At 47.9% G+C, this 24480-nt stretch overlaps 1 protein-coding gene across 1 annotated transcript in view; it reads left to right on the top strand.

The window, feature by feature from the left end:
• Positions 1-24480, top strand: part of LOC105982082 (chromosome unknown open reading frame, human C16orf45) — a 42109-nt gene that overhangs the window by 784 nt on the left and 16845 nt on the right. The gene's annotated exons all lie outside the window — the stretch shown is intronic.

Genomic DNA, 24480 nt, shown 5'->3' with positions numbered 1-24480 from the left:
GCTCCCTGGAATGACCCTGGGTGACCTGGCTCAGTGCTGTTCGCTAATACTAAGGGTTCTGTTGGGGAAAGTCTTGGAAATGTATTCCTTTTCCAGTCTCTACCTGGAAGAAAATGTGTGTGTGTGTGTGTGTGTGTGTGTGTGTGTGTGTGTGTGTGTGTGTGTGTGTGCATGCTTGCTTTCTCTATCTCTGGTACCATGAATTCAGAATATCTTCTTGGACTGGCTGAACTGTATTCAAGTTGAAAATCACACTCCAATGCGTTTGTTTCTCTCCCCTGCTGTGAGGGATGCCATAATGCTGTCAATCTTTTTCCTTCTTTTCTTTTCTATCCTTTTCTTTTTTTTAACGTTTTTATTTTTGGTCAGTCATGGGGCCTGAACTCTGGGCCTGGGCACTGTCCCTCAGCTCTTCAGCGCAAGGCGAGCGCTCTACCACTTGAGCCACAGCAACACTTCCTTTTTCCTTCCCAAACTCTTTGGCGTTGGTGCTTTGGCATAACCCTAGGGCTGATGCTCTCTGTGGCTCACAGGCTCAAAATTAAAACAAGGATGACCACCTTGTACAGCTGGGTTAACACCCCCTGCAAAGAACCTTTAATGTAGCATCCCCTTGAGCTCCCCAAAGCAGCTCATGTGGAATTCTCACTCCTCTGGGCCTGTCTGAAGAAACTAGACCTATTAGGAGACTCGACTGTTATGGAGCAGAGCCAGGATTTGGGGCCAGGTTAGTGAGAGTCCCCGAAGCTGACCATTCGCTTTACAAGTATGCAATCTTCTGGAACAGTGCTGGGCTTTGCAGAGAAAAAGCTAGGCAGCCTGAAGACCCAAGAACACCAGGAAACCCTGGTTTGAGGCCTCACTCTCCTCCACGTGAACCATGTGGTGTTAGATGTGTTTCTAAGTGTCCCTCTGTCCCCTGTTTTCTGTAAGTAGAGATAATAAACCATGTCTACCTTCTGGATATATTGGGAACAGAAAAAAAGAAGACTGTGTATGGAGAGCTCAAAATAAGTGCCTGATATATATTATTAACATTCTGTGTGCATGTGTAAATTATTACATAGATTACAGAATACATATAGTATTTACTGTAGAAGAACTTTCTTTGATCCTTCCCAAAGAATCACAGAGAGCCATCTCCAGAACTGGAACTGCTGTGTTGGACAGTCCCTAAATAAACACATCTAGAGCTTTCTGGTTTCTCACCATTTTATTAGGGAAAAAAATCAGAGCTAAAGAAAAACTGCAGCCAGCACCCAGTTGTTATCAGTAGCCCCTGAGGATTTTGTACTTCCGATTCCTAGGCTACAAACTGTTAAAATTCAGGGAGAAGGACTCTGTGTGTGTGTGTGTGTGTGTGTGTGTGTGTGTGTGTGTTGGTCCTGGGGCTTGAATTCAGGGCCTAGGCACTGTTCCTTAGCTTTTCTCACTGAAGGTTGGCGTTCTGTCACTTAAGCTGGTTAATTGGAGATAAGAGTCTCACAGCCTTTCCTGTCTAGGCTGGCTTCAAACCAAAATCCTTAGATCTCAGCCTCCTGAGTAGCTTGGATTACAGATGTGAACCACTGGGCACCAGGCTTGGAGGAAAGCTTTTCACTCTTCCTCTTCCAAACCTTCAATGATTCTGAAGCTTATTTCCCAGGCCAATATAAGATCACAGAGTTTAATTTGCCTTACACCACTCCCCAATCTATTCCCCTCTTTTCTGCATTCAATTTTTAGATCTCTTCAAATCACAAGACCAAGCCCCCCACTTTTGAACCATACATCTGGCAAGTTTTGGTCTCTAAACTCTTCTCACCTCTGCAAGCATTTTTTTTTTGTTTTACTAAAATAGCTTTATAGGAGCACACAACTCACCGAGGATCCATTCCACAAATCTGAGCCTCCATTTATTTATTAACGAAGTGTGAAAATTAATACGATCAACTCAAGGGCATAACAGTTACTGAACCAATGCACCAGTGCAGGAAACGCTGGAGAATAGAAATCACCCGTGAAAAAGAAGACATATTGTTAACTCTTTTAGGCAGGACATCAAATACGTATAAATTAAAAAGAATAGAGCTGGGCACTGGTGACTCACACCTGTAAACCCTAGCTACTCAGGAGGCTGAGATCTATAGATCTCAGTTCAAAGCCAGCACAAACCCCACACCTCTCCCCCCAAAAAAAACAAAGTCTGTGAAACTGTTATCTCCAATTAACCAGCAAAAAGCTAGAAGTGATGGGTGGCTCAGTGGTAGAGACCAGCTTCAAGCAAAAACAAACAAAAAAAAGCATGGTAAGCACCCAGGCCCTGAGTTCAAGCTCTAGTACTAGTACACACACACACACACACACACACACACACACACACACACACACGGAGAGATTGTGTAACATGAGTTGTTAATGAGTTGTTAATGTTGCATCAGATACTATCCTGCCTGTCAACTACTACTTTTAGAGAAGAGCTAATGTGATGCGCTACAGCACCGCTTGAACTCTGAAGTGTGGGGAGGGGAGTTTGCAGCTCCAGTCTTTGGAGCATCCATATGTGGACATGGCACTTGTACCCGCTCCCTCAGGCCCCATGCTTGTCCTAAGAAGTCTTGAGTGAGAGACCCCCAGCAGTATTTGCAGAGATCCTTCCAAGGTTGCCAGCCACAGATTCCCATTGCTGCCATTTACCTGTAAGTTTGGGGTACTGACTGTGTACACACCCCACCTGTTTTGCGGGGAATGCGTGGGGAAAGGCTTTTCGTCACCATTGGCTTCTTGGTTTTCTTGTTGCAATGCTGGGGAAATGGAACCAGGGTCTCGGGAGTGCCTCTAGGACCTTTTTTGTATTTGAAACAGATTCTAGGCCATTGTGCTTAGCCCTGTTGGCAGTGCTTTGGGACAGCAGTGAGATTGTTTTGTGTTATTGTTGTTGTTTTTTTTTAATCTTGTATTGGTTTTTTTTTTGTTGTTCTTAAAACTCAGTTGGAAAAAATGCACAGTGACATCTCAGTGTGGTGAGGTATAGCAAAATACTGCTTGCAACCAACTGTAATGAATTGAAGGAGACATGAAGACAAGGTGGCTTTTGGGAAAACCGCCGGGCTTCTGAGAAGCGGGATTGTGGGGGTGCTGCGGTCATTTCTTGGCAAATCTGAATGTCCCTTAAAGGAAGATGGTCGGGACAGGTGTCTGTGCTAGCCAGGTCAGAACGCCAAGAGGCAAGAACATCAAGCTAGAAGTAAATGGGCTGGGAAGAGAAGGCGCAGGCAGCAAGCTTTCCCCAGGCCCAAGGGAGATGACTGTTATTTAAAAGTCTAAGGATGTGTTCAGACTAGCAAACAGATCATTAAATGCGCCGGTGTCTCCTGCTTATAAACAAGGCAGAGCCAGAAATAATATGGATTGTTTGACAATCTGTGTATCCCAAACCTTCTTAGTGAAAGGTTTGTATTTGCTTTCATCTGTGCAATTTGAGATTGCTTTTACTATTTTACTTTTAGTAGTAGTATTCTGTGTGTGTGTGTGCGTGTGCGTGTGTGTGCATGTGTGTGCTACTACTAGGGAACTGAGGGCTTGTGTGCTGCCCTTTAGCTTTTCATTCAAGGCTGGCACTCTACCACTTGAGCCACAGCTCCACTTCTAGCTTTTTTACTTGTTTGGTCAGTCATGGGACTGGAACTTGGGGCCTGGGCCCTAAGCTCTTTTTCTCAAGGTTAGTGCTCTACCACTTTGAGCCATACCACCACTTCCATTTTTTTGCTGGTTAATTGGAGATCAGTCTCACTGACTTTTCTGCCTGGGCTGGCTTCAAACTGGCTGACTTCAAACAGATTGGGAGGACCAGGGTTCCAGGAAAAGTAAAGCATTCTATCAAAAATAACGAGTGAGCCGGGCGCCAGTGGCTCACACCTGTCATCCTAGCTACACAGGAGGCTGAGATCTGAGGATCACGGTTCAAAGCCAGCCCAGGCAGCAAAGTCTGTGAGACTCTTATCTCCAATGAACCACTAGAAAACCAGAAGTGGTGCTGTGGCTCAAGAGATAGAGCACTCGCCTTGAGCTGAAGAGCGCAAGGACATCACCCAGGCCCAGAGTTCAAGCTTCACAACTGACCAAAACACACAAGCAAACAAAAATAACAAGTGAAAATCAGGGATGGAGGCATGGCTCAAGTGGTAGAGCACCAGCCTAGCAAGGACAGGCCAGGAATTCAGATACCAATAGGGCCAAAATATTGTGTGTGTGTGTGTGTGTGTGTGTATGTGTGTGTGTGCTGGCACGCGTGAGTGTGTACATGACAATCTCGGTCAGGTATCATGAGGCATATCTATAATTCCAACTACTTAGGAAGTAGGGAAGATAGGAAGATCGCAGGTTGAGACCAGCCCTTGGTACAAGCACAAGCTCCTACCTGCAAAGCAAAGGAGTTAAGAATGAGGAGCGGGGGCTGGGAAGGTGGCTCAGTGGTAGAGCACTTGCCTTGCATGCCTGAGGCCCTGAGTTTGAGTCCTCAGCACCACATAAGCAAAAAGAAAAAAGCCGGAAGTGGCGCTGTGGCTCAAGTGGTAGAGCGCTAGCCTTGAGCTGAAGAGCTGAGGGACAGTGCCCAGGCCCAGAGTTCGGGCCCCATGACTGGACCCAAAAAAAAAAAAAAAGAATGAGGAGTGGGGCTCAAGTGGTAGAGTGTCTGCCTAGGACCAGACACAGAGAAACAGAGACAGAGACACAGAGAGAATGCAAAGACATGACAGTCCCTGCTCCAGTGGCTAGACAACCCGCTCTGCAAACTGTTAGGAAACTGAAAGAGCAGGATTGGAAGCATGTGAATGTGGTGATTTATCCTAGGAGGTAATTTTGAACAAATCCACTGATTTTTTTTATAACTTTGTGCTTCGTTTTAAATAAGCGTTTGCTTCTAAATGTGGTCATCGAAGGACAACAATCCATGGAGCCTATTCCTGGCCTCTGATTAGTTCTTAAACACTTAGTAATAGTAATGGCAGAGCATGAGTTTAGCTGAGTGGAGTTCAGTCAGTTCTCCCAGCAATTCTGTCTGCTTGCTGCAGGATTCTCATCCCCTCTTTGGGCAGCTGGGGTTTGGGGAGTTAAGAAGTCTCCTGTGGTGCTTTCTTGGACACCAAGTGCTCCTGTCTGCCTCTGCTATCCTTGGTACACTGCTGGTTGTTTTTTAAATTGGCAGCCCAGACTGCGATCCTCCTATTTTAGGCTTCACATCCTATCTGGATTACAGCCACACCCCACCCAGCTATTGGTGGAGGTGTGTGTGGTAGTGGTGGTGGGGGTGTTCTCATGGACTTTACCTGGAACCATGATCCTTAGATCTCAGCCTTCCGAGTAGCTAGGATTACAGGCGTGAGCCTCCATGCTCAGCCAAGGTTGGCTTTCAGGGGAAGACTCCAGGCAGGAAGCCAGGAGGAGTGTTTATTTGCCTTGAGCCAGAAGGCTGAGTAGAATTTCCAGAGGTGAAGGGAGGAGGGAAGGGCATGGGGGGTGAACTTGCAGCCGGAGGCAGGAAGGATTTCAACCGCCAGAGTCCTCAGTGAGCCCGATTTTTGTTTGCTTTTATTTCCTGCTTCTTTCCCCCTCAGCGTAATGAAATCTGGCTCTGCTGGCTTCTGGGTTGTGGGAGTCTGGGGGCCTGTGGGGTTCCCACGTGATTCCCTGTTACAAAGAGGAGCTGGGGATGGGAGTCAGCACAAGTAGAAGTTCTCAGACCACTACTCATAAGTCCCTCTTTAAAAGCCAATTCATGGGCTGGGAAGGTGGCTCAGTGGTAGAACGCTTGCTTTGCATGCATGAGGCCCTGGTTCGATTCCTCAGCACCACATAAGCAGAAAAAGCCAGAAGTGGTGCTGTGGTTCAAGTAGTAGAGCGCTAGCCTTGAGCTGAAGAGCTGAGGGACAGCGCCCAGGCCCAGAGTTCAAGCCCCATGACTGACCAAAAAAAAAAAAAAAAGAGGCAATTCATTTTTTCCTTAACTGTTCATTTGTAGAAGAGGCCTACTATGTGAGTAGCTCCCATGTGGGTGCCTACTGTGTTTCCTTCCCAACACTGCTGCTTCCTAGTGTTAAACCTTGGTTTTCTCATCCTTGAAATGGGCACAGTCAGTCCCATAGTTCCATGGTGAAATAGGGGAGCTCTGGCAGGGTAGCATCTACCATATACATGTCACCAAATGGTACTGAAGCTGGCGCGATTAAGTCCGTTCAGGATATGTGACAACATGCACAGAGAAATGCCTGTCAGGCTGAGACAGAAGCTGCTGGTGGCGCTGCGTCGAAGAGCTCAACTAGATGGGCTCCAGAAAATCCAAGATGGAAGGTCACTACAGTGCATGGCATGAATTACGTTTCCAAACAGGTCATTCATTCATTCACCTATTGATCTATCTGTCTATCCATCACCAATCCATCCATCCATCCATCCATCCATCCATCTATCCATCCATCCATCCATCTGTTCACCCATCCATCCATCTATCCACCCATTCACCCATTCATACATCTATCTACCCACTTATCCATCTATCCATCCATCTACCCACCCACCTATCCATCCATCCATTCATCCATCAATCTACCCACTCATCCATCCATCTACCCACCCACCCATTCATCCATCCCCCTACCCAACCATCCACCCACCCAGCTATCTATCCACCCACCCACCTATCCACACCCATCTACCCACCCCTACATCCATATATCTATCCATCCTCCATCCTCCATGCATCTGTCCATTACATATTAACTGATGGCCTCGTCTGTAATATCCTTGTAGGCACAGTAGCATTTGGAATAAGGGACAGATGATCATTGAGTTCTGCTGATTTTAGGTCTAGTGAAAATAGTCCCTGTTTCCAATCATGGAAACACAGGCCCTGAAAGATCATTTCCCTCCCAGTCCTCCCAAAACAAAATCCAGGCCGCTGCCTCACCCTCATAGCTAAATGCTGTCGAGAGATTAATTCTGTTATTTTGCCACGGGAGCATGTTCGCTGGCCTTTGAGATGAGTCTTAATAGGGTCAAGCGCGGCTTTATGGGCTAAACTGAGAACAATTATGAGCCTCTGTCTTGCTGCAAGGCTGTGTCCAGAGAGTCTGAGTACCCGCTCCTGTGCATTTCCCAGGCCCAGGCTCCAGAGCACTGCCCAGCCCTTCGGAGCTTCACATTCAATCAACCAGCTTCTCATTGCTGCAGCAGGTGCCTGCTAATCCATGGAGCTGAGGTGCAAATGATTGCATGGTGTTTTGTAAACTTCCAAAAACAAATCATCAGCCAGGCACTGATGGCTCACGCTTGTAATCCTAGCTCCTCAGGAGGCTGCAGTCTGAGGATCCTGGTTTGAGGCCAGCCTGGGCAGAAAAGTCCTCATGAGACTCTCACCTCCAATGAGCCACTCAAGAACTGCAAATGGAACTGTGGCTCAAAGTGGTAGAGCACTCGCCTTGAGCAAAAGAGCTCAGGAATAGTGCCCTGAGTTCAAGGCCCACAATCGAGTTGGCTGTAGTTTCGCTTCATGGCTTTGATGGCTGTTTCTTGATGTGACAGTTAGATTAACACTCTCCGTTAGCATGACTAGGCATGGCCTCCCTGACCTTGTGACCTTGGGCAGCGGTCTCTGGGGATCTACCTCTGCTTAGCTCTTTCTGTGTTTAGGGGAGTGAAACAAGTAAAGCATGTATCTCCTAGCTCATCACCACCACGTATAATACCCTGGATCATTCCCAGGGCATCCTGATCACACACAGAGAGAAGAGCAGAATCGACTCGCACAGGGCTAGCAAGACCACACAGGCTGGAGTGGAGTCGCTTAAAAATAAAAGAATCCAGTAGCCACTGTGTTTGGCTGTGGTGGTAGACAAACAACTTTCGTTGTTTAGTTGGTTTTGTACCAGTTGTGGGGTTTGAACTCAGGGCCTGGTCGCTTTCCCTGAGCTGCTGTGCTCAAAGCTTAGTGCTCTACCACTTGAACCACAGCTCCACTTCTGGCTTTTTGGTGTTTCGTGGGAGATAAGAGTCTCACAGACTTTCCTGCCCCAGCTGGATTTGAACCATGATCCTCAGATGTCAGTAGCTAGGATTACAGGCGCGAGCCAGGCGTCTGGCTCACAAACAGGTTTCGAAAAGCTGAAGGAGGAGACTTAGGGGACTAAGGAGGGGAGGCTTTGCCAGGCCTGGTTGCTCACATTCTTTTTTTTTTTTTTTTTTTGCCAGCCCTGAGGTTTGAACTCTGGACCTGGGCGCTGTTCCTGAGCCTCCTTGTGCTCAAGGTTAGAGCTCTGCCATTTGAGCCATAGCACCACTTCCAGCTTTTTCTGATTGATTGGAGATAAAAGTCTCATGGACTTTCCTGCTGGGCTGGCTTTGAACTTCGATCCTCGGCAGCTAGGATGACAAGTGTAAGCTGCTGGTGCCCGGCTTGCTCACATTCTTTTTTTTTGGGGGGGGGTCCGGTCATGGGGCCTGAACTCTGGGCCTGGGTGCTGTCCCTCGGCTCTTCAGCTCAAGGCTAGCGCTCTACCGCTTGAGCCACAGCACCACTTCTGGTTTTTTCTGCTTATGTGGTGCTGAGGAATCGAACCCAGGGCCTCAGACATGCAAGGCAAGCGCTCTACCACTGAGCCACCTTCCCAGCCCCTTGCTCACATTCTTGATGCCCTGTGTGGACATTTCTTTCCTTTGGGGACAAGACAGGACACCTGTCACATGTGAAGGTCAAAATGACCTTCCTTTGCTGCTTTCTCAAATGCCAAGGTGCATATTTAGGGTAGCATGTTACAAACCTCAAATCTTTAGCTTTCCTGGCTTTCGGCCTCTCTGTCTTTAACCTACTTGGGATATTTTATCTGAGTGTGATTCATAGAGCCTGTGGCCTTGAGTGTCTGGCTGGTGTCATTAGCGTGATGCTTTTGACTCGTCTGTGTTGGAGCAGACATCAGGGCAACTTATTGCGAAATCATATTCCACTTAGGATTGGAACATGGGTTTATCCATGCATCTGCGGGGCGGGGGGGGGGAAGAGGGGGAAAGGGAGTAACAAAAGATGGAACCCACAGAATCACTAAGCTACACCCCAAGCACTGAACACTTGAGTTCCAGATTCAGATAGTCAAGTCCATCTTAGTTCCATTGTAGTTCCTAGTTCCTACAGATGTCTCTGTTTTCTATGTACACACACACACACACACACACACACACACACACACACACACACACACACACACCGAGGCCATCAAGAGGGTTGGACATGTTCAGGATGGAGCCAAGAGAAACACACTCACAAGCTTTGTGATGCGTAAAGAGACCTCTCCCAAGCAACCGGGATTTGCTTTTCCTAGGTGTTCCTCCCCAATAAGTTTCCCACTTGCTACACCGCGAAGGAGGAACGGTCAGTTCCACTTTAGAACAAAGGAAATGCTGCAGGAGGATGACCAGAAATACCCGCCGCCCTGGCTCTGGGATCGTGATCTGGATGTGTGGAGAGCCTGGCTGACGCTCTAACCCCATCCCCAGCTGTGCTAGGAAAGGAGAGAAGCCAGCCAGTCACCCATCCATTGCGGCGAACAGCAATGAGCAGTTCTTTTTGATGAGGTTGGGGAGAAGAAAAGACACATGGGTTATTCTTTCTTTAATGTTCCCGAATTCCTTGGAACAGAGCTGTACTGAGAAATGAGGTATTCCAGTTGTCTGTCTGTCTCTGCACTCATTGCTATTGCTTTGGCAGCCCAACATGGAGTAAAAAATGGTTCATGTTTGAGGCTGGCAGGGCATACGTGCAAGACCACCCCATCTCAAGCAAGAGCAGAGAGTGGTGGCATCTGTCTGTAATCTCAGAGATTGGAAGGATTATGCTGGCAAGATGGGGGGGGGGCAGAAAATTCCATGAGACTCATCTCAACAGAAGAAACGGAGTGTAATGGCATGCTATAGCAGATAGCATTCCAGACCCAGGCCTGGGCAAATGTGATCCCAAAATAACCTGCAGTGGGGGGGGCGGGGAGAGGGAAAGAGGGAGTGCTTCTCTCCCAAGTGTGAGGCTCTGAGTTCAATCCCAAGTCATTTCTAATACAATCAGCTTCCTCCTCCACCTCACCCATCACAATCCGAGTAGAAATCTGAGCACAGGGGCAGGCGCTTGTCCTAAGGACTAATAAGAAATCCAGTTGAACCCATTTGATCAGACTGAGCTGTCTTCCTAAGAAAGGACTTTCTCTACCTGACCACGCATGACCCAACCCCTGCCTGCTCTCCCTAAGCTACATACCCAATGGGACGGGGATGACAAAAAAGGCACGGATGCCGCTATCAACCTTCACAACCATCGTTGTCACCGACGAGGGAGCTGCACACACCATTCATGATTTGCTGGGCCAGCCGCTGTGGTCAATGTATCGTCTTTGGCTAGAAAAAGGAAAACAGGATGAACTGAACGGTCTGTATGTAGCTCATGAGTCTCCGAAAGCACCAGCCCACCATGTGCTGTAGAAATTTACCCATAGTTCTCACGAGCCAGGCAGTAGGAGATGGAGGCCCATGAGAAGAAATAATGTGTAATAGTTGGCCTTCTGTTGTTAGGACAAAATCACCAAGATGACAAACAACTTAAAAGAGTAAAGGCATATATATATATATATATATATATATATATATTTGTTTGTTTGTTTGTGGGGCTTGAACTCTGGGCCTGGGCGCTGTCCCTCGGCTCTTCAGCTCAAGGCGAGTGCTCTACCACTTGAGCTACAGCGCCACTTCTAGTTTTCTGGTGGTTTATTGGAGATAGGAGTCTCACGGACTTTCCTGCCTGGGCTGGCTTTGAACCGTGATCCTCAGATCTCAGCCTCCTGAGTAGCTAGGATGACAGGCCTGAGCCACTGGTGCCTGGCAAGGCTTATATTTTTCTCATGGTTTCAGAGATTTGGGGCCAGGGTTGTGGTTGGTTGTGGTTTGTTTTCAGGTCCCTGATGAGACAGAATATTTAGGCTGGGAGTAAGTGGTAGCTGGGGAACAAGAGACAGACAGGTGCTTTTTCTAATATCCCCTGCAAGGGCCCGCCCCTCACTCAAGACTAAGTCCCACCTTTTAAAGGTCTCACCACTTTTCAATAATGCCAGAGGCTGGTGACAAAACCTTGGACCCCAGGCATTTGTGGGGGGGGGGCATGCCAGATCCTGGTCATAACTTGTCAGGGGAAAAATTCAATCTCTTCCTATGTTTTCATTTCATTTTATTTAAGTGTGTGCGTGTGTGTGTGTGTGTGTGTGTATTGCAGCTTGAACTCAGGACCTCAGGGTGCTGTCCCCTAGCTTTTTCTGCCCAAGGTTGCTGCTCTACCATTTGTACCACCACTCCACTTCTGCTTTTATTTTGGTGGTTGATTGATGACAAGAGTCTCATGCACTTTCCTGCTAGGGCTGGCTTTGAACTGCGAACCTCAGATCTCAGCCTCCTCAGTAGGTAGCTAGGTTGACAGGCGTGAGCCACCCAATCTCCTCCTAGGTTATTATGGGAAGATGATTTTTCAGGAAAATGGTCAAATTTTCTCACAAAGATGCAGAAAGGAATGCCTGTTAAAGTTGGTGTGCTCTCCCGGGAGCCAAGGAGGTGTTAAAACAGAGTTCAAAGATCCTGAAGAACAGTCTAATTCAGGGATAAGAAATGTGGAAATGAATATGCAAATGAAGGCGCTCTGGCTTTTCCCAGGAGGCTTCGGGAAATCCACTAGACAGAATTCCTGTGGTTAGGAATTATCTCCGCATTGTTATCAGTTCCTTATAAATCACAACGTGTGCCAACATAAGCTCAAAGCCCATGAAAAGCCCAACTCCCACAAAATGCAGGGGTGACCTCCCCCTCTACAGTGTATTTCTCCCTAGAAGCAAACATTTCTTTTCTCCATATTTTACAATCCTCCAGTGGAGAAGTACAAAAATTCAGCTCCTTTATGAACCATATCTTTTGTTGTTGTTGTTGTTGAGGACATATATATAAAAAAAGCTATTTGTTTTCAGGAGTTTTTGCATCCAGAAAAATGATCTTTTGTGCATCAAGGGATTTCAAATGAGGCCTCATTCGCTGGGCAGCAAATCTAAGTTTCCAGACGGGCTTGGGGAAATGATGGAAAATTCAGTCAATTATTTATCTAGATGTTTTCACTTGATGCCAAATGTCTGACGTCTTGTTGACACTTAATAAAAACTAACAAACTCAACCCATTAGGCACTGGTGGCTCACACCTGTAATCCCAGCTACTCAGGAGGCTGAGATCTGAGGATCAACGGTTCAAAGCCAGCCCGGGGCAGAAAAGTCCATGAGACACTCATCTCCAATTAACCACCTAAAAGCTGAGAGTGGAGCTATGGCTCAAGTGGTAGAGCGCCAGCCTTGAGTGAAAAAGCTAAGGAACAACGTGCAGGTCTTAAATTCAAGCCTTTAGTACTAGCATAAAATTGAATGAATGAATGAATGAATACATAAACCAACGCTACAATTTGATGTTGGCTTGATTTAAACTGAAAGGGATGTCAGTCTAGCTTCTACTGATAACCTATTTAACTACTCATGGGCCCCCAAATACCCACTCACACACACACACACACACACACACACACACACACACACACATAAAGCTCTCTCTCTCTCTCTCTCTCTCTATATATATATATAGCTCAGGGCATTGGCTGTGTCATTACTCAGGCTGTTTGGGTGACACATCTTCCTTTGGAAGAGAAGGCTGCTAACAGAGGCCAACACAGAGTATGAATTCAATACGGATCTGCTGCATGGTGTACTTGATTTCCAGGCAAGTGAGAGCTGGTACGTCACTTCCCAGGGGAAGTCTGGACAAGGGAGCGAACAGCTCACGAGCGTCTAAAAATGGCCTTGGAAGAGAAATGACTCGGGCCGCAGTGGGATTGGAAGCAGGTGTCTCGATTTCCAGTATTTATGCAGCTGCTGTTTCTCCCGCCTCAAAATATAGCTAAGCCACTTGGAGCTGGCGGGTGGGTTTAAACCTCTCGGTGTGCCAGGGTGGGAAAGATCTGTCTTTCCACAAAGGAGCGTGACAAGAGACAAGGTTTAAAGATAGAAAGCCTTCGCAGCAACTCATCTTTCTCGAAGGCAGCATTTTCTAAACTCTAGCCCTATGACGAGCAGCTGTTGTTTAGTAGGTTTTCTAAGAAAGAGTCCCCGAATTTGGAAATCACTGGGTAAAACCTAGGGATGGAGGTTTCTTGGCGAGAGGAATCTGTCATTTGTGTGGTGCTGGGAGTGGACCCCAGTGTTTCTGCCCCTCATTCTTTAAAGCTTTTATGTCTTCTCATTCCCATCCCAGACTCTGCAACCAGATGTTTTTTGAGGGGGGGTGAGGGAGGGGGAAGACTCAAGAACTTCAAGTTCTCTCTGGATTTGCTGGCTCGTGACTGGTGCTCTACTACTTGAGTCATGCCTCCAGCCCATTTTTTTGCAGGTTACTTTGGAGATAAAGTCTCATGGACTTTTCTGCCCTGGCTGGCCTTGAAATTCAACCCTCTAGATCTTAGTCTCCTGAATAGCTAAGATTACACACGTGAGTCCCTGGCATCAGGCTGGTTTTTACTTTTTGTTGTTGTTGTTGGCCATGGGGCTTGAACTCAGGGCTTGAGGACTGTCCCTGAGTTCTTCGTGCTCAAGGCTAGCACTCTACCACTTTGAGCCACAGCGCCACTTGCAGTTTTCTGATAGTTAATTGGAGATAAGAGTCTCAAGGACTTTCCTGTCAGGGTTGGCTTTGAACTGTGATCCTCAGAGCTCAGGCTCTTGAGTAGTTAGGATGACAGGCGTGAGCCACCGGCACCTGGCTGGTTTTACTTTTTTTTTTAAATTGGAGACCAGTACTCTGTCTGGTCTTCCCTGCCCTCTGAGATCTGTCCCTAACCTCACAGTGGAACCTCCTTCTCCTGAGACTCTGAAATGTACCTCTGATCCAGACAGACTGAAGTCTGATTGACAAACCTTTCTCATCATCTTTGCTCAAATCATCCTGAGATGATGGCTTCAGGCTTTGGTCCTAGGGTTGCCCACGATCAGGACCTGTGAAGATGGGCTGATGTTATTATTGGTGGTGTTACTATTATTATTACCTGACCTTCCTTCCCCCCTCCCCCCAACCCAGGGATTTCTTCAGTTCCTCCTGTGCGCTAAATTGCCACAGTTTCCCCACAGCTTTGATCGCCCTGGCTCAGTGGATGTCACCACAGGGAAATCGGAAACTGCCAGAGGATCACCTCAGCTCCTCTGGAAGCCCTCGCCCCTTCCCCTCCCCTCCTTTGAGAAAGATTTCTTCCATTTCTGATTCCTGCTCTCTCTGGCTCGCTCGCTCTCCCTCATGTGTCATTGAATGCCTAGTTGGCCTTGATTTGGTTCAGTTGCCTGGGGACAGTCTCATCCTATTGGTGACAAGCATCTTAGATGAGCCTCACCTACAGTCCTCTAGAACGTTCTCTGTGCAGGCCTAGATAGAAACTATGTGGACCCTCAGATCCCGGGGTGCATATCCAGATTCCACCAACCACAGATGGAAAATCGGAGAAAAAAATGCACTGACATGCACAGATTCTCCTTCCCTCCCTCCTCCCCTCCCTCCCTCCCTTTCTTTCTCCCTTCCTTCCATTTCTTTCATGATTTTGGAGCTCAAGCCCTGGGCCTCACACAGGAGTTATAACATTGCTTCATCATGAAACTCTTTTTTTCTTGTTGTTGTTTTTGTACCAGTCCTAGGACTTGAACTCAGGGCCTAGGCGCCAATTCCATCAGAGAGCCTCCCTTCAAATCCAGCAACAATTTTGTTGTTGGTGGAATTTGGTTTAATGAGGATTCTGGTGTGGGTTGTGCAGCGTGAAAAATCTCTCGGAACAAAGATGGCTGAGAAAGAACAGAAAATGTCCCCTGCAAAATTACCCAATGGGCCCGACACTGGTGCTCAGATGTCCTGGCCTGGCTGAGATGATTCTTGTTTTAGTGTTGAGATTCTTTTCCTCAAGAGCTCTACCACTTGATCTACAGTGCCACTTCTGGCTTTTACTTTTTCTGAGCAGTTTTATTGGCGATAAGCGTCTCAAGGATTTTTTCCTGCCTGGGCTGGCTTCAAACTGCCATCCTCAGATCTCAGCCTCCTGAGTAGCCAGGATTATAGGCGTGAGCCACCAGAGCCTGGCTTTTAGTGTGTTTTACAAAAAAAGACAGGTTATACTAGAGACTCAAAACGCATGACTCATACTGCTAAAACCTAAGTGATCTTTTTCTTCTTTCTATTTTCTAACTTGTAATGTTATAAGCCACAGCCTGTGATTAAATCTCAGCTGTTCAGGTACAGGGCAGGAGCCTGTACTGGCTAACCAACTCTTCTCAGACCACACTAGGAAAACTGGCAAGCCCCCCTAGCTTTCACTGTGTTGGAGCTTTTCTCCCCTACCATCTAGCTATAAGACCCTCGGTCCTTGGTCCCCACCAGGGTTCAAGATGTTAACACCGAGATCAAGACTCAGATTCCACCACAGAGGCTCCCTTCAAACCCAGCAACAATTCCACTGGTGGAATTTGGTTAAATGAGGATTCTGGTGTGGGTTGTGCAGCGTGAAAAAAATCTCTTGGACCAAAAGATGGCTGAGATGGCTAGGGAAAAGCAGAAAATGTCACCTGCAAAATGACCCAGCGATGGGCCTGATGCTGCAGCTCAGACGTCCTGGTCTGGCTGAGATGATTCATGTTTTAGTATTGGAAAGTCTCAATCCCCAGGAAACCTCCAAGGTAGGTGTGTGTGTGTGTGTGTGTGTGTGTGTGTGTGTGTGTCAGTCCTGGGGCTTGAACTCAGGGCCTGGGCACTGTCCCTGAGCTTTTGCTTGAGACCAGCGCTCTACCACTTGAGCCACAGGGCCACTTCCGGCTTTTTCTGTGTATGTGGTACTGAGGAATCGAACCCAGGGCCTCATGCATGCAAGGCAAAGCACTCTACCACTGAGCCACCTTCCCAGCCCCTCACTCTCTATTATTCAGCACTTAGGCTACTTACCATTTTTGCTACTGTGAAGAATGTCACCGTAAGTCTCTGTATTGGTGTGTGTTATGCCTCCTGCTCCCTCTTCCTCTGGAAGAATTCTTCAGAGCAGAATCGCTAAGGCCAAGGCTTGCCAACGAGGCTTAAAAAAAAATGTGAGAGACAAGTCTGACTTTATTTTGAGGGGATTCATTTCGAGGCCACATGAAAAACATCCCACTTTTAGGAAGACGTCCAATAGTCCCATTCAGATGGTGGAGAGGGGGATGCAGCAGAGCAGAGGTTCAGAGGAGGCCGTGGTATCCCTGCTTGTCCATGACTCGCTGGCTGGTTGACCTTTGAAGGTCCCCTTGCCCTCTCTGTGCACTGACCCTTCCCTCAGGTTGTTCTTTGCTTCTTGAATCTTCCAAATAATGGAGGGAGTCATTGCTTATGCTTACCAGTGATTCGCCACTGCCTTCAAAGATGCTAAACCTCCTAGCTGATAGGCAGGTCCTAGTTCATGGATTTTCCTGCCTGGGCTGGTTTTGAACCATGATCCTCAGATCTCAGCCTCCTGAGTAGCTAGGATGACAGGTGTGAGCCACCAATGCCCAGCAAGAAATCATTCCTAAAGAATAAGTATATCTGATGCAATTGTTGAGATGCAAATACATGTTTGGTGGGGTGGAGGTTATTGGGATTGAACTCAGGGTTTTTGTTTTGCTTGCTAGGTAGGTGCTCTACCACTGAACCCCCCCAGCTTTGGGTTATTTTTGACAAAAGCTTACTTTTTTGCCTAAACCAGCCTGGACCATGATCCTCTTATATATGTTTCCTGTCGTAGCTGGGATGGAAGTTATGTATGCTCCACCATGCCCAGCGTCCTTCTGTCGAGATGAGGTCTTGAAGAACTCTTGCCTCTAGGCTATCTGGGAACCATGAGCCCCTAGATTCCAGCTTGCCACACAGCCAGGATGATAGATGTACAGTCCATCACGTCTAGCTCTTGATTGAGATGAGGTCTGGTGCTTCTTTGGACCTAGAAACCCTCTCGATCTCCACCTGCTGAGAAACTAGCGCTGTAGACATGCACCCCTGGTGCATGGCTATACAAATCAGGTCTAGAATTTCAGCACAGCTTATGCAATATTTGGGAGATGCTTAGACTAAAAATGCATCGTGCAACTAAAGCGCAAGGTCCGCGGGGTCTGCTGCGTTCATTTGTTAACCCAGCAGTCTCTGATCCAAGACCCCCACGAGGTCGAGGGACTAGAGGACCTCAGTGGAGGCAGGGATTGATGGGAGGAAAGAGGAGGTGTGTGGAACAGGAGGCCATCCTGGAGGAGGAAGCGGGAAAGAGCAGTATAACTAGTAGCACAGGCCCTTGAGTCTAAGCCAGGAGCCCTGGAACTGCAGTACGGTGATTTAATTTCCCCCAGATGATGGAGAGAAGAGAGACAGCTGGGAAGTGAGTAACACTGTTGTCCAGGACAATGCCGGACAAATAAATGCCAGGTAGGATGTGTCAGTGTATTGATTCTAAAGATGAATCAGCGCCGATGACGGTGACGTGGCGGCCAGCACGTGGCCAAGCCCTAGGTTCGTGGCCGCCTCTGCCTCTGCTTGTAAACATCCGAGCCCAGACTCGCAAATCTGGAGCGGGCTCGGGAGTTTGTCTCGGGTTTAAATGCAAGCACTAGTCGCGTAGCTGGGCTGCCAGAGAGAAATCTTGCATACAGTATGTCACACAGCCTTTCTCAGCTGCTGTGATGGAAAGTTCTAGAAGCAGAGGATAGGGTGTCAGCTACACTGGGCCACACCCTAGCACGGATCAGCAAGCCACAGAACTCCAGAATGTTCCGCAGAGGCAACCTTCACACCACTCCCAGATGCCTCCGGCCATGTCTGGGGACATTCTTTTTATGGTTGGTTGTGGGGCTTGAACTCAGGGCCTGGGTGTTGTCCCTGAGCTTTTAAGCTAGCATTCAACCACTTGAGCCACAGCTCTACATCTGTTTTTTTTGGTGGTTAATTGGAGATAAGAATCTCCAAGGCCTAGCTGGCCTTGAAGCGCAATCCTCAGATCTCAGCCTCCTGAGTAGCTAGGATGAGAGCCACCAGCACCTGTCTTTTCTTTTTTCTTTTGATATAACATCTCACTATGTAGTTCTTGCTGGCTTCGATTCTCCTTGTGGTCCTACTGTTTCAGCCTCTTGCGGTCTGGGATTACAGGCAGGCACTATCATTCCTAGTCCATCCTGCACTTTAAATGAGATCATCTTAAGTTTTTTGGTTTTTGTTTCCCCAAATACACAGAGTGGCACATCAGGCAATGGGACAGTTTTGTGGTGGTTGTTTTGCTTCAGGAGTTATCTTTGCATCAAAGATGACTTAAGTAACTTGCAAGAAAGACAGTCCATCCTTGACTCCTGTTTTTACCCACTCGTGCATTGTTTTTGTTGTTTTTTGTCAGACGTGGGGCTTGAACTCTGGGACTAGGCGCTGTCTCTGAGCTCATCAGCTCAAGGCAAGTGCTCTACCACTTGAGCCACAGTGCCACTTCTGTTTTTTTTTTTTGAGTGGTTTATTGGAGATAAGAGTCTTATGGATTTTCCTGCCTGTGTTGGCTTTGAACCTTGATCCTCAGATCTCAGCCTCCTGAGTAGCTAGGATGACAGCCATGAGCCACTGGCACCCGGCTCATGCATTGTTCCATTTCCAAAATCCCAAGCCTTTCTGTATAGAGTATTTTTTTTTCTCCTTAGTTATTCCATAGGGGCAGCTTTGCCAGCAACAAATTCTCTGAGTTTTTCTCCACCTGAGGATGTCTTTATTTCTCTTGATTCCTGATTTTTCTTTTTTTGAGTTTAAAAAAAAAATACAGTTGGAAAATGTTAAGGTACTTCCTGCAAGTTGCCATGGTTTCAAAAGAGAAATCTACCGTCATTCAAATCCTATTCCCCTTTAAGGAACACCAATTTCTACCCCCCCACCCCGGTCTGTTCATGATTTTTTTTTTTTCTTCGTTGAGACTTGAACAATGTGTTCCTGGTGGCTTTCTTTGGATGAGTCTTATTTGAGATGTTCTCCTCTTCTTGAATCTATCACTGTTTTGATCCAATTTGGGGAGTTTTCAGCCCTGGTTTCTTTAAATATCTTCTCAGATATTTAAATGAGTGTGGTGGTACACACCTGCAATCCAGCCCTGGGGAAGTTGAAAGAGGAGGCTCAGGTGTTGGAGGCTGGCTTGGGCCACACAGTGAGACTCGGCCTCAAAACAAGAACAAGACAACCTTTCCTTTCCCTTTGCCTTTTTCCCCTCCTAGAATGCTGACAGAGGAACATCATCACTTGCCTTGGTCTTATAAGCGACTGAGTCTATGTGTTTGTTTGTCTTTGATGCCAATCCTGGGGCTTGAACTCAGGACCTAGGTACCTGTCCCTGAACTTCTTTTGCTCAAAGCTATTGCTCTACCACTTTGAGCCGCAGTGCCACTTCCTGTTTACTGTTGGTTAATTGGAGATATGAGTCTCATGGAGGGTTGGGAATGTGGCTTAGTGGTAGAGTGCTTGCCTAGCATGCATGGAAGCCCTGGGTTCGATTCTTCAGCTCCACATAAACAGAAGAAGCCAGAAGTGGCGCTGTGGCTCAAGTGGTAGAGCGCTAGCCCTGAGCAAAAGAAGCTCAGGGGCAGCACCAGGGCTCTGAGTTCAAGCCCCAGGACTCGGGTATGGAGAGGGAGGGATGGGGGGAGGGAGTCTTATGGACTTTCCTGCCCTGGTTGGCTTTGAACCTTGATCCTCAGATCTCAGCCTCCTGAGTAGCTAGGATTCCAGGCATGAGACACCCGTGCCCGACCCAAAAATATTTTTAAAATGAAAAAGTTGAAACAACAACGACAACAAAAACCGAGCAGCCAAGGAGGCGGGAACCGCTGCAGCACCAGTGGTGGGAATGAGTCAGGCTCGCACTCAAGGGCATCAAAGGAGCCTGACTCACTGTCAGCTACCTGGAGGAGGAGGTCACTGGCGGGGGAAGGAAGCCACATCCTGGGGTCCTCTGTGTTTGCAAAAAGGAGCCCCAACTCCTCAGCTCGGCTGAACATAAAGCAGCCACAACCCATGAACACAACCTCTGATGGTTCCAATAAAGCGTGGCGGTTGGGCTGAGATTTGAACTCCGCCTCAGTTAGCATCATGGTCTGTTCTTCCCCACAACCATTAGGGAACGCGAAGTCCACTTTCTTCTTTCTTTTTGAGGTGGTTCTGGGGCTTGAACTCAGGACCTCAGCTTTTTTCCTCAGGTCTGGTGCTCTACCACATGAAGCACAGCTCCGCTTCTGGCTTTTCTGGTGACTAATTGAAGCCAGGACTGGCTTTGAACCTCGATCCTCAGATCTCAGCCTCCTGAGTCGCTAGGATAACAGGCGTGAGCCTCTACAGCCGTCTGGGAGGCGCTGTGGTTTGAATATTTGCCCGTTAGAACTCAACGTGTTGGCCAGGCGCTGGTGGCTCACGCCTGTCATCCTGGTGACTCAGGAGGCTGACATCTGAGGATCGAGGTTCAAAGTCAGTCCAGGCAGGAAAGGTCCATGAGACTCTTATCTCCAATAAACCACCAGAAAACCAGAAGTGGCGCTGTGGCTCAAGGGGTAGAGCGCTTGACTTGAGCTGAAGAGCTGAGGGACAGCGCCCAGGCCCAGAGTTCAAGCCCCACGCCTGACAAAAATAAATAAATAAAAGAACTCAACTTGTTGGAGTTTTTAGGGAGTCCCTACACCATGGAAGTCAGGAGGGTGACGCCCTCATGGTGGAATTAGTGTCTTTGTAAGAAGAGGAAGAGAGGACTTGCTCTGTCTCATCATGCCTCTATCTGCCACGAAGGCTCTTACTGCAAGCTGGTGCCATGCCTTTCATTCCCCCAGAATCCAGAACTATCAGCTCTTCTTTTCATCTTTCCTTCTTTCTTTCTTTTTTTGTTTGAGGCAGGGTCTTGCTATGCAGCTCAGGCCAGCCTTGAACCCACGATCCCCCTGCCTCAGACTCTTTACCTGCTGGCATTATAGATGTATACCATTAGAACGGGGGCTAGCTGAACCTTTCAACTTCATAAATGGCCTAGCCTCACGCATTATGTTATAGGCACAGAAAACATACGTGACAGAAAGCAGAGTCAGCGAATGTCTGACTCTGGTGGATGCGGCCTGGTGACATTTTGGAGTCTGAATGGACTGCATGAAGTGTACTAGGGAATGGCAAACTGCTGCCCGGGGCTCCTCTTTGTGGAGAAAACGCTTGTCCGCCCTTGGCAAGTTCCTGTTCCTCTTAGAGCCGCCCTTTGAGGCTGGGCAAGCCCCAGAGAGCCATAAAAGATTTATTCATCATCTTCTGGGAAGTCAGGCGGCCGATGCTGGTGGTGCTCAGTAGGATGAAGTTTAGGGGAAATTGTGACTTGAATAGCTCAAGCCCAGGTCAGCGGCTCCCAGCTCTCGGCAAAGAGCCGAACTTTCTAGCTAAGGCTCAAAATAGCTGTTTCTGACGTGGCTTTGCTATGATTCATACTGGAGATTTCCACACTCGAGGGTACTGTGGATGGTTCATTTTTTTCCCCCATACAAGTCTGGCTTTTTCTATCTACCCTTAGACCCCATCACACATTGCTGATATAGCCCACAATTCCCATCATTTGGATCCTGCCTTTTAAATTTTAATTAATTAATTTTTTTGTGTGTGCCAGTCCTGGGGCTTGAACTCAAGGCCTAGGTGCTGACCCTGAGCTAATTTTGCTCAAGGCTTATGCTCTACCACTTGAGCCATAGCACCACTTTTGGCTCTTTTGGTGGCTAATTGGAGATAAAAGTCTCATGGACTTTCCTGTGGGGTCTGGCTTTGAACTGTGATCCTCAGATCTCAGCCTCCTGAGTAGCTAGGATGACAGGCGTGGGCCTATTGATTCTCATGCTTTGCATTTTTGCTCTGTCCCAAACCCTGGACCAAGCGTTTTGCCTGGATTATTTTGCATTCAATCCTTCAGCCACTCTCTGGCTAGGTTCAGTGGTGGGGAGGTAGCTCAGTGGTAGAGCACTTGTCTGGTATGTGCAAGGCTTTGGATTTGATCATCAGCAGTGCATACACACTTGCACGCATACGCGCGCGCACACACACACACACACACATGCATGCATTCAGATTGAAATCTTAGAACTAAAATCCAAACCTCCCACCACTGTTCTCAGGCCTTGCATCTTTCTGTCTTGTAACCCTCCTTCTGTCCCTCATTCTGCTCCATTCCAGGGCTTTCTCTCCGTGCTGGAACATGAAGCCTGCTCCTTGCTCACAGCTGTGTGTTCACTGCCCATACCGTTTTTTCCTTCCATCTTAGACCAGCTCCAACTTTTTGGAAGTTCATTGGAGATAAGAGTCTCATGGACTTTTCCTGCCCAGGCTGGCTTCAAACCATGATCCTCAGATCTCAGCCTCTGGAGTTGTGAGGATTACAGGTGTGAGCCACCAGCACCTGGCTTCAGCAAATTCATTTTGAGAGGATGAAAACATTTGGGGGGGGGGGAAACCTCAACACTAATTATCAGGGGGAAATTTTTAAAAATCACGATGAAGGGAAATTCAGCAGCAATAACAACAACAACAAATACCTTAATAGGGTCTTTAATACCGTGAAGGTTAGTGTCTAGAACAAGGAAAGTCTGAGAGACTTTCAGAGCTAAGCGATAGCATGATCAGGAAGATCACAGCTCACAGTCAGCCTATAAATAGCCAAGGGGAGCCTGAGAGGAGAAGGTAGACTAAATGTCCTGTGGTGCTCTGGAAGGGATCCTGGCACGGAAAAGGACATTGGGTAAAAACCCAAGGAAATCTAAACAAACCGTGCATTCTAGATGATTCTAGACCATCCCTCACCTCTTCAGCCCGCACACCTCTGTCTGTGGGGTTAACCTCTCTGTTTGAGGCTCACCTTTTGCCCGCGGTGGACTTTCAACCTGCTGCCCTCTTCTTTCCCATCTTGGCTTTCATTCTGCAAAGACCAGTGTCTCGCTGGTGTGGGCACGCAGCCAATGTGGAGGCTCCCTGGCTCCCAGGCTGGTTGTTTGGGGCCCCTTCAGTGTGACAGTGGGAGAAACATCTCCCACGATTCCCTGGGCTCCACGCTGGTCTAACATGGAAATCCTATTTCCCATAGAGTGGATGGCTCCACCCTCTTCCCAAGGTGTGAGGAACGAATCGAGCCTTGTGATTTCCAAGCAAAGCGATTGTTTTTTTTAACCGAAAGATGACCGGAGACCGTCCTAATGTATCCCCACCCCACCCCCACCCCAGCCACACTCGCTCAGCATTTTCGCCTCACTCTGCCATCTGCCTCTCTCACCATTCTGGGTGACCCGGGACCCTCTCTGCTTATTCTGATTGGTTCGTGGACTGCGAGTGTTAAGGGGAACCACCAATCACCGCTCGGCTTAGATTCCTAATGGTCTGAATTCGTCCTTCTGAAATTGCAGAGCAGGGAAGTTGGGGAGGGGGGAGAGGGGGGAGAGGGGAGGGCTAGCTTTCCGAAAGGGAATTGGTGAATAATAGGATAAACCATCAAATGCTAAAAAAAAAGCAATATTAAGTTGCTTAGGCCATTTTAATCGGTCACAGTTATTGTTATTCCAGGCTCGTCCATCTTCACGGTTTTCATTCTGCAGCCCCCACGGTTTCCTAGCAATATTTCTGATATTATGAGGTCCCCCAAAAGGCCTCTGAAACCAATTCACGCCCTTTCCAGCTGGGGTTGGGAGACGTGTCAGCACGGCGGCGTGGTGACTCCCGGAAGGTCATTCAGAAGTGTCAGGGACACGGAGTGAAATGACCTGACAGGCAGAGAGTTGAATAATCTCCCAGGACTCACGGGTCATGGCCCTCAAGGCCCCACGTCAGAGGTAACACATCCATTATTCCAAGAAAACCTTTCTGGAATCCCACTTGGGCACCGCAGCCTGGCTCCAGGAGAGCCATTGGGACACCAGGCTTATTATTAAGTGATTACTCTCAGCCTTGGAAAGGGCATTCCAGAACAATCTGGCCCTGGTGTCAAGTGCCCTATGACCAAAGAAAAGAGATCCGCCTGGACCCAGAACTGTACAGACTTCAGTCACTAGGCTTAGCAAGAGCAGCTCATCTGCCCAAGGTCAGCAGTTGGAAAGAAGCAGAGCCAGGATTTGAACCCAGGTGTTTCCCCACCAGCACCTGTGTCTTAGGAGATGCTGACGATGCATCACAGAGTGCCAGAGACAAATCAACTTAGAAAGAGATCAGGTTTCCTTTGGCTGACTGTTGGAAGTTCAAACAAACCACGGCCCATTGACGGCATTGCTTTGGGCCTGTGGCAGGGTACCAGATCAAGGTAGGAGCTTGCGGAAGAGCAAAGCGGTTCATCTGATGGTCGGGAAGTGAGACCA

Source organism: Dipodomys ordii, unplaced genomic scaffold (genome assembly GCF_000151885.1).
Source record: "Dipodomys ordii isolate 6190 unplaced genomic scaffold, Dord_2.0 Scaffold14, whole genome shotgun sequence".
NCBI lineage: Eukaryota > Metazoa > Chordata > Mammalia > Rodentia > Heteromyidae > Dipodomys > Dipodomys ordii.
Note: the sequence above shows the minus strand (reverse complement) of the source record. Positions and strands in the feature narration are given on the sequence as shown.